The 8,332-nt window shown below is 37.3% G+C and overlaps 1 pseudogene; it reads right to left on the reverse strand.

The window, feature by feature from the left end:
• Positions 1-2,454: 2,454 nt before the first annotated feature.
• LOC100943662 overlaps positions 2,455-8,332 on the reverse strand; it is a 25,882-nt pseudogene continuing 20,004 nt past the window's right edge.

The following is an 8,332-nucleotide window of genomic DNA, read 5'->3' on the forward strand; positions in this document are numbered from 1 at the left end:
GGAGTGTGATTTTTAAAAAACATTCCCAATTTGAAAGGTTAAACGACACTCTATCTGCATTCTTGCTATGACCTCTGACTGAGCCAGTTGGTGTGACTCGCTTTTGATCATGACATGTGGGTAGAAGTGACATTGTCACTGTGCCAGTTTCAAATTTAACCTTGAAGAAGTTACATGCATTTTTGCTCACAACTCTTCTGTTCCTACCATTGACATGGAAGGAGCTTCCATGGTAACTTCAGAGTATTCATGGAGATATGTGGAAGACAACCAACCCAGAGGCCACAACTGACCCACACACATACAGCCAGATGTAGAGCTGTCCAGCTTCTGTGACCCAGACCAGCAACTCCAGGTGACTTGAAGACAGCAGAGCAAGATCACCCGAGGACAAAAGGACCACCTAAGTGGACTCACAGGCACTCAATAAATAAATTCTTATTGCTGGATGTGACAGAGACTTTTGTTTGTGACACCAATGACAAGAGATTTGTGATCCCAGGCAATACATAACAATATACCCAAGAATTTCAACAATGACTCAAGTTTGGAAACTATTATCTAGTGCAATGATTAATATCCTATGGATCCATGGGCCAAATCCAGCCAGATGTGGGTTTTTTGTAAATAAAGTGTTACTGGGACATAGCCACACCCATTCATTTACCTATTATCTATGTTAATTGACTGCAGTTATCTACAGCTGCTTTCTTGGTAGGCAGGACCCACCTACCAAGTCCTGATCTTGTTCAGAGCACTCAACACAAGAAAATGTAGCCCTAGAAAGAATAACCACATTTGCCAAAGTTATAGGGCAGAGATTCTGCTAGCATTTGGGCCTTTGAATTCTTAATGTAACATTCTTTTCACAATGACACACAAAATCTTTAACAATATTTGAAAATTATTTTAAAAAACAAGTCTCAGGCAGCACTCTCAAAACCTGCTCTAAGCTAGTTTCCAATTGAAAAAAATTGACAGACCTATACCAAGGTTATTAATGGAAATGCATTTTTTGTGCCCTTTTTCTCTGGGCTATTCACATCATAACAAAGGACTTTATTTAGCCTCTACCTAAAAAATAGAAAACTGTGATGTTGTAGATGCCAACAGCTGGCAGAGCTGAAGGAGTGTGGCCATCGGCTGCAAGCACGCAGGTGCATGGCTGACTTTGACTTCTGTGCCTTGGAGATGAAGAACTGCAGCAAACTAATACAGTCTAATGGAATTAGAAGATCCTCCAGGACAAAAAATAACCTCATTCAAAAGAATTTTCTCTAGAAATATGCTTAAGTAATTCAACACAAGCTGCATGTTTGTTAATTACAGAGCATCAACACAGACCATACACATGAGGTCAAAGACCTAAAATCAACCATCGAAGCTTGCTTTAATGTCCCAGATGGAAAGAGAAGGACTATAAGATCAAAAGGAAATTAAAATTTGGGCAGAGAATTTAGAGGAGCACATACATCAATCCAAGCAGCATGCACACAGTTGGTGGGCATTTGGAGTTTTAAACTCTTAGGAGGAGGTCTTCATTCAGGTGGTAATATATAATGCCCATTAATCTCTCTTTAAAGAATTCAGAGGGCTTACTTGAGTCACACACTAAATTGGGGCAATACAAGTAAGGCCCACTTTTCCTCCTAAATTTTTGGCACCTCCACTCCACCTCTCTGGACTACTGACAAGTCATGCAGTGTATGTTTAACTTGCCCTAGGCAATTAGTGCTGCTATAACAAAATACCACAGAGTGGGCAATTTATAAAGAGCAAAATTTATTTCTCACAGGTCCTTTTTTTTTTTTTTACAGTCAGAATATTCACATATTTATTTTTAAAGCACTTAAAAAAACCAGAAATGACTTCCATTAAAAGCTCCAAGGTGTGTTGTTTCAAGTACATACTATAACTATCTATACCTTCAGCCCATTTACTAAGCCAAAAACACATCAAGCAACTTTAAGTTCATAAATTAATAATGAGGTACAGAATCCCAACCAGGGTGGGACAGTATGTGCTCTAAGTTAGAAGCAGACAGCTTGGCTCCTTAATGATGCCTCCCCTAGAGCACCTGTGCTCCATTGCATTTAAGGTTTCTTCTCAAAAATTTGAAAGTGACATTTTAGATCCTCTAGCTGTGGCTGGTTTAGTCCCCCAATTCTAATGGTGCGATAGAATCAAGTGGTTGCCTGAGGCAGTCAATCCAAGCTTCCAGGTCCCACTCTTGTAGGCCTCAATTATCCACATAAGACTCAGGAGAGCTGACACATCTGAAGGTTGGGAAAACTTGCTTAAAAGGGGAACTGCCACTCCAGCATAAATTGTCCTTAATCCTACCATTTTCACTTCGAAGATGGTGAGTCCCAGAAAACCATGGCCAAGATGTCCTACGTGGCTTCCTCTGAGAGTTTATCTGCAAGAGGCAGTCATCTAGCCACTTGCTTTTTATCACATTTTCAACAGCTGCTGCATTTCCTTAATGGTTGCTATAAAATCATTTAGTTGACAGTTAAACAAAGGATGCTATTCTAGGAATTGGGCCCTTTCTTCTTCTTTCATCTTCAACTTTACCTTTAAGACCTGTAACTCCTCCATCTGTTTTTCAGCTATTTCGTTAAAAAGCTTCAGTTCATCTTTCAAAGTTTCTAATAGCAACATAGAGTCCTGTGATCTGTCATGGCTTCTTGCTGTGATGCCAGGGTCTCATTGTCTAAAGCTAGGATGAGGCCTTTGCTCTCCAAAATTGCCAGACAGTTGTCTTGAACCTTATCCAGCAGCTCTACCTTCTGGGTGAGGTCCTTCAACTCTCCCTGAGTTTCAGTCAACTTCTGGTGCAACTGCTTGTTGATAGCCTCTAAGACCCGGTGCTTATCCTGGAGTTCTTCCTCTGATTTTTGTTTACATGGTGGTTTGTAGCCCTTTTTGACATTCCTTTTGTTGGCAGTGTCTACAACCTTCATCTGCCCATTCTCTCGTCTGGATTTGGTGGTTTTTGCAATATCATTCTCTAGCCCTCCTGAATGAAGATGTTTGGAAACAAGGACTTCTTTGGACCTTGCAGGTAATAGACTCTTCTTAGAAGTGCCTTGAGTTTGTGTGTCTGCAGGCAGGCTGTCACTCGGCATAGAGGGGGCCTATAGGCAGTACACACTGGCCTTATCCACACTGGTCACTGGAACTGGGCAGCATGGCTGGGCCCCAGGCGCCAGCTCCTCCTGCTTGTAGTCCTCATCTCCCTTGCTCCAAAGACTTGTCACAGTTCTTGATGCTGAGAGATCCAAGCTCAAGAGGCCAGTAGTTAGGGTGACTTGTGAGAGCTGTTGTTTGCTTCCAAAATGGCATCTTATTGCTGCATCCTCCAGAGGGAAGAAACACATAGTATCCTTAACTGGAGGAAGGTGGGACAGCAAGAAGCCTTTTATTAGGGCCTTCATCCCATTCACCAGGGTGGTGCCCTCGCCTCTTAACATCATTACATTACAACCCCTGAATTTTGGAGAGAACTCATTCAAACTATAGCAAAATGTGAATTCTAAGGCTAGTTTAATTCCTAAAATAAGTCCTCTAGCAGCTAGGTATAGTTCTGAAATTATTCAACCCAAAACAAAAAGGAGCCTTTTCTACCATTCTGACCCAGTAATCAGATCATAATGAGTTATAATCAGGCATTATAATATCTCATGTCCTAGAACCAAAGTCATGTTTCAAGACTTTCATTCCCTTAAAAGATAATTGTCCTTTAAGAAATGACCACTTGCCTTTGCAACATGCATTATCCATAACTTGAATGATATCTCACTTAATCCTTACACATACACACCAACACACACACACCCCAAAATGAACAGTGAGAACTATTTACCAGTATTTTATGTGCTAAAACTAAGGATCAAAAAAGCAAATCTACCTTACCTCAGTTTACATAAATAGTAGATGTTAGAGAGCTAAGCTGTAGAAAGCAAATTACTGAGGGCTGCATTGTGTGAGTGTCCCAGCTCAACTTTCTCCCTTGCCTCAGTCTGTTTCCCTCACCCCTCAAGACTCTATGACCAAGAGCAATCTCAATAAACATTCTGTACACAAGTTTCTCCTGAGAGCCCGTGTCCCAGTGAACCCACGCTAAAGCACTCTAGTTCAATCAGAAGAAAGGTGTGCTGTGTGACTAACAATTAACCTGGAAAAACTCACATTAGCTTTAAAAATTCTCTAGTTTATAGAATCTAAGAATTTGACAACTGCAAGTGACTTCAGAAATTAAGTAATCCATAGTTCCCACAAAAACAGAATGAACATTTACATACTTCCTATCAATTTTAAATCTTACGTGATGACCAGTTATTATCAACCATCTTAATTCATGAAACACTTACTAAGTATAGTAACCAATATTAGTAAGTTTCATACTTATAAATGACTATATTTATTTTGTCTTTGAATCTTCACAATCATCTTATGAATAAAAGAATTTTTAAGCCATTTTACAAATAATGGCACTGAACTTGAAGGGAGCAATGCAATGTATTCTAAGACACACAGCCATGACAGAGAAGATAAGAAAATAAAATTAAGTTGTTCTAACTCCTATTTGTGTTCTCTTTTTCACACATCACAGTGGTTTTTATATAGTCAGAGGCCAGAGTGTATACCTGTATATTAACCAGCAAAGAATTTGAATCCAATCCCATGTGAAAAGGGAACTTTTATAGAGTAAAACAAAGCAGAAAAAGAACTCAATATTTTAGGTTGAGCAAAGCTGACATTCCATTTGTTAATATAAATCTTTACCAATCTCATAGTACTATTTGAGCTATTATTATTCAGTTGCTAATGTGCTTCCTAACATTGTCAGTAAAGGACTGAAGATCTGAAATTACTGAATAATTTTCAGCCTTTGACCTTGGCAGAAAGAACCTTTATGGTATTTTCCCTGAAGTAAATCGACAAGGGACTTCCCGTAACATCCATGTGAATGCGGGTATTTAGCTCCCCCATCCCGAGATTCTATCGAAGTAGCCCGCAGAATATTCAAACAGAGGAAAGCCTGCATGTGATATAGTAATGAAGGAAAAATGCAGCCCAAACAGGGAACTCTGAAGAATCTATGTTAAAAGGGCAGGTACAATCCTCATCGCCTCCTCCCAAGAAAGCTATGCAGTGTAGCAGGAAGCTGTGGCGGAAACTGGATGGTCCCAACTAAAGCCTCCTATGTTGAAAGTTTGTGTATCAAGAAGAATGTAAACCATAGTAGAGGAAGAAATGGCTCAACTTAAAATTCAACCCCACACTTTATAAAGCAAGTAAGTAACTGCTTGTTAACATCACTCAAAAGATTCTCAAAAGTCCCAGATTTGTAAAAACTGGTCCTGGTAGCTAAAAACCAGCAGAAGACAGCAGGAAGACGGCAGAGAACTAGCACAGACTCCACAGTGGACAGGAAGGCAAAGAAAGGTGGTCCCTTCTGCTGAGTCTCCCCAAAGAGAAAGATAAATCTACACTGAAAGGGGAGGATTGTTCAAAAGCAAGTGATGAGACAGACACTAAGAATACAGGAGGAAATTATAGAAATTTCTACTACAGTCAATACACAAAAAAATGAATGCTATAAGGAATAATTGTTTACTGTTGCAGATGTGATATTAGTATTGTGATTGTATTGTTTCAAAGAGCTCTCATCTTTTACAAATACCTAAAGAAATATTTGCAGATAAAAATTAAAATGATGGCATCTGGGATTCACCTCAAAATAATAAAGGGGAGAAGAGTGGGTAGAAGTATGATTGATAAAGGATTTATCATTGTGAATCTGGGTTATAATTGTGCATCTGGGTTATAATGGGGCTTATCATGCTATTTTTTTTCTATTTTCCTAACAAGAAGTTTAAGTAAAAATAATTATAGGAGAATTTGACATGAAGGCCACATTAACCAGTTTGATGAAAATATTTCAAATTGCATATAAAAACAGCACACTGTACCCCATGACTGCATTAATGTACACAGCTATGATTTAATAAAAAAAAGAAAAAAAAGAAATAAAAGTTTAAATATAAACAACAACTCCATAAAATATTGGAAGAAATGCTGGTAACCATATGCATGTTTTTAGTGTATAATCGTACAGGCAGAATTTATTAAGAAAAAAAATTAACCAATCTGCCTACATGAAATGAAAAGCTTCTATATTTACTTATGGTATATATAAATAAAACAAATGTATGATTTCAGAAAATATTTACTAACAAAGGGAATTGTTAATAATATTAATAATTTCATATTATGATTAATGATAATAAATGATCATAATTCATTTATTTATAAATAGATTATAAAACTAAGAAGTTATAATTCAAAATGTTATACATTTACATTTATTTGCTCATTTTGCTAAGAGCTGGACTATGACAGGAAACAACACAGGTCCTAGGGCTCAGATAGAGACAGTTAATGAACAATTCATCACACCTAAGGTGCTTATGTGCTATAAATGACAAGTGCAGAAAGCTATGAAAATATAAAACAGGAGACCTGATTTGGTTGGATTGGGAGGGTTCGATACAAAAGAATGTCTTGAAGTTTTTAGCTGACAACTCTTGGGGTGCCTGGGAGTTAACTAAAAGAAGGAAATAAAGAGCATATTTTTCTCAGTCATAGAATTACAAGAAATTTTTATTTTATTCAGTATACTTTTCCATAATTTCAAGTACTATATTGAGTAACTTATAATGGGAAAACAATATTTGTTATAAAAATATAAGAATGAACAGCTGGAAAATAATTTTCCTTCCTATTATAACTTCTTTCTCAATCATACAAATTATTTTATTCAAAAACCTTAAATCTTCAAGTTAAAAGATGAGAATATTATCTTGGAAGATGCTAGCATTATTAATACATTAAGTGTTAAATTAATCAGAATTTTGGTTGAAATTTAAAACATTAGTATTTTTCATTTGTCAGAGCTTGGCAAAGTGAATAAATATATATGCATATTGAAAGGAAGAAAGTAGTTGGAGTGGACACAACTCACATTAACTATAGGTAGATACTGATTTCTAAATGACAAGCAAGAAAATCAGAAATATAATGCAGAGTGAGAGAAAAGAAGAGTGGATGGGACACAAGCAGATAGGAGGGAATAAAGGGAAGGGGTAGGGAAGGGAGGAGACAGAATAGGGAAACAAGTACCTTGGTGCACAAGTTGTAGGCTCACATATGCCTGATCATGCATAGTGCAAAGATTTACAAATTGCCAGTGCCTCAGAATAATGGAATACTTAAAATCTTTCTACCTGATTTATTTGGTTCTGCTAACACTGCTCTTGTTCATCAAAGTAGGAAGAAAACCAATAAGCACGTGGGTTTGCCAACATAACTCAAAGCACATTGAATTTTGAAGCTTACAAATCCTTCTAAGAAATATAATTTTCTCAACACAATCTCCTGCACAGGAAGTGGAAAATATTTTATGTGCAAAGAATCTCCTTTTCTTTTTCATGCAAAAGGAAACTCTAACAATAATTCTTTTTTCTTTATTAAGAAAATTTACATTTTAACCTAACAGGTTGAGATTTATGTCAATATTTGGCCTCACCGAGAACCATAATTTCTGTCATAATGAGTCTTCATGAGTAGGATGACAGAAAAAAAAAAAAAAAAGGCAGAATTCCAGAGTTAGACTGGTGTGGCTGGTTTTGTTTCCCCCACATATTCAGGCATACAGCTGTTTTGTTTACATTGCTTTCGTGCACATTGAGCCAAAGTTATAAGTGTGTCCTTTACTCACATAGGTGTGAATTTACCCATCCCTTTCTCTCCCCTTCCCCCAGCTTGACTTCCATTGAGATTTGCTTCTATATGTGTATATAAATATTGATCAATTACTTCCAATTTGGTATTGGGTACTTATGTTTGTTTATCCATTCTTGTGATGTTTCACTTAGAATGGTTTCCAGCTCCATTCAGGTTGTCACAAAAGACAACCCATTTTCTTTTTTACAACTGAGTAGTACTCCTTAGTATGCATATATTAGCTTTTATTAATCCATTCATGCATTGGTAAGTACTTAAGTTGTTTCCACATTATTACAATTGTGAATGGTGCTGCCATAAACATTCAAGTGCAGGTGTCTTTTTTTACACAAAATGACCTTTTTCTTTGGGTTGATGCCCAGCAGTGGGATTGCTAGATCAAATGGTAGGTCCACTTTAATTTCTTTGAGGTATCTTCATACAGTTTCCCATAGAGGGTTCACTAGTTTGTAGTCCCACTAACAGTGTATGAGTTCCTTTCTCTGGGCATCCACGCCAGCATCTATTGTTTTGCAAC

The sequence above is a fragment of the Otolemur garnettii genome, unplaced genomic scaffold (assembly GCF_000181295.1).
Source record: "Otolemur garnettii isolate 467f Iridium unplaced genomic scaffold, OtoGar3 scaffold00068, whole genome shotgun sequence".
Taxonomy (NCBI): Eukaryota; Metazoa; Chordata; class Mammalia; order Primates; family Galagidae; genus Otolemur; species Otolemur garnettii.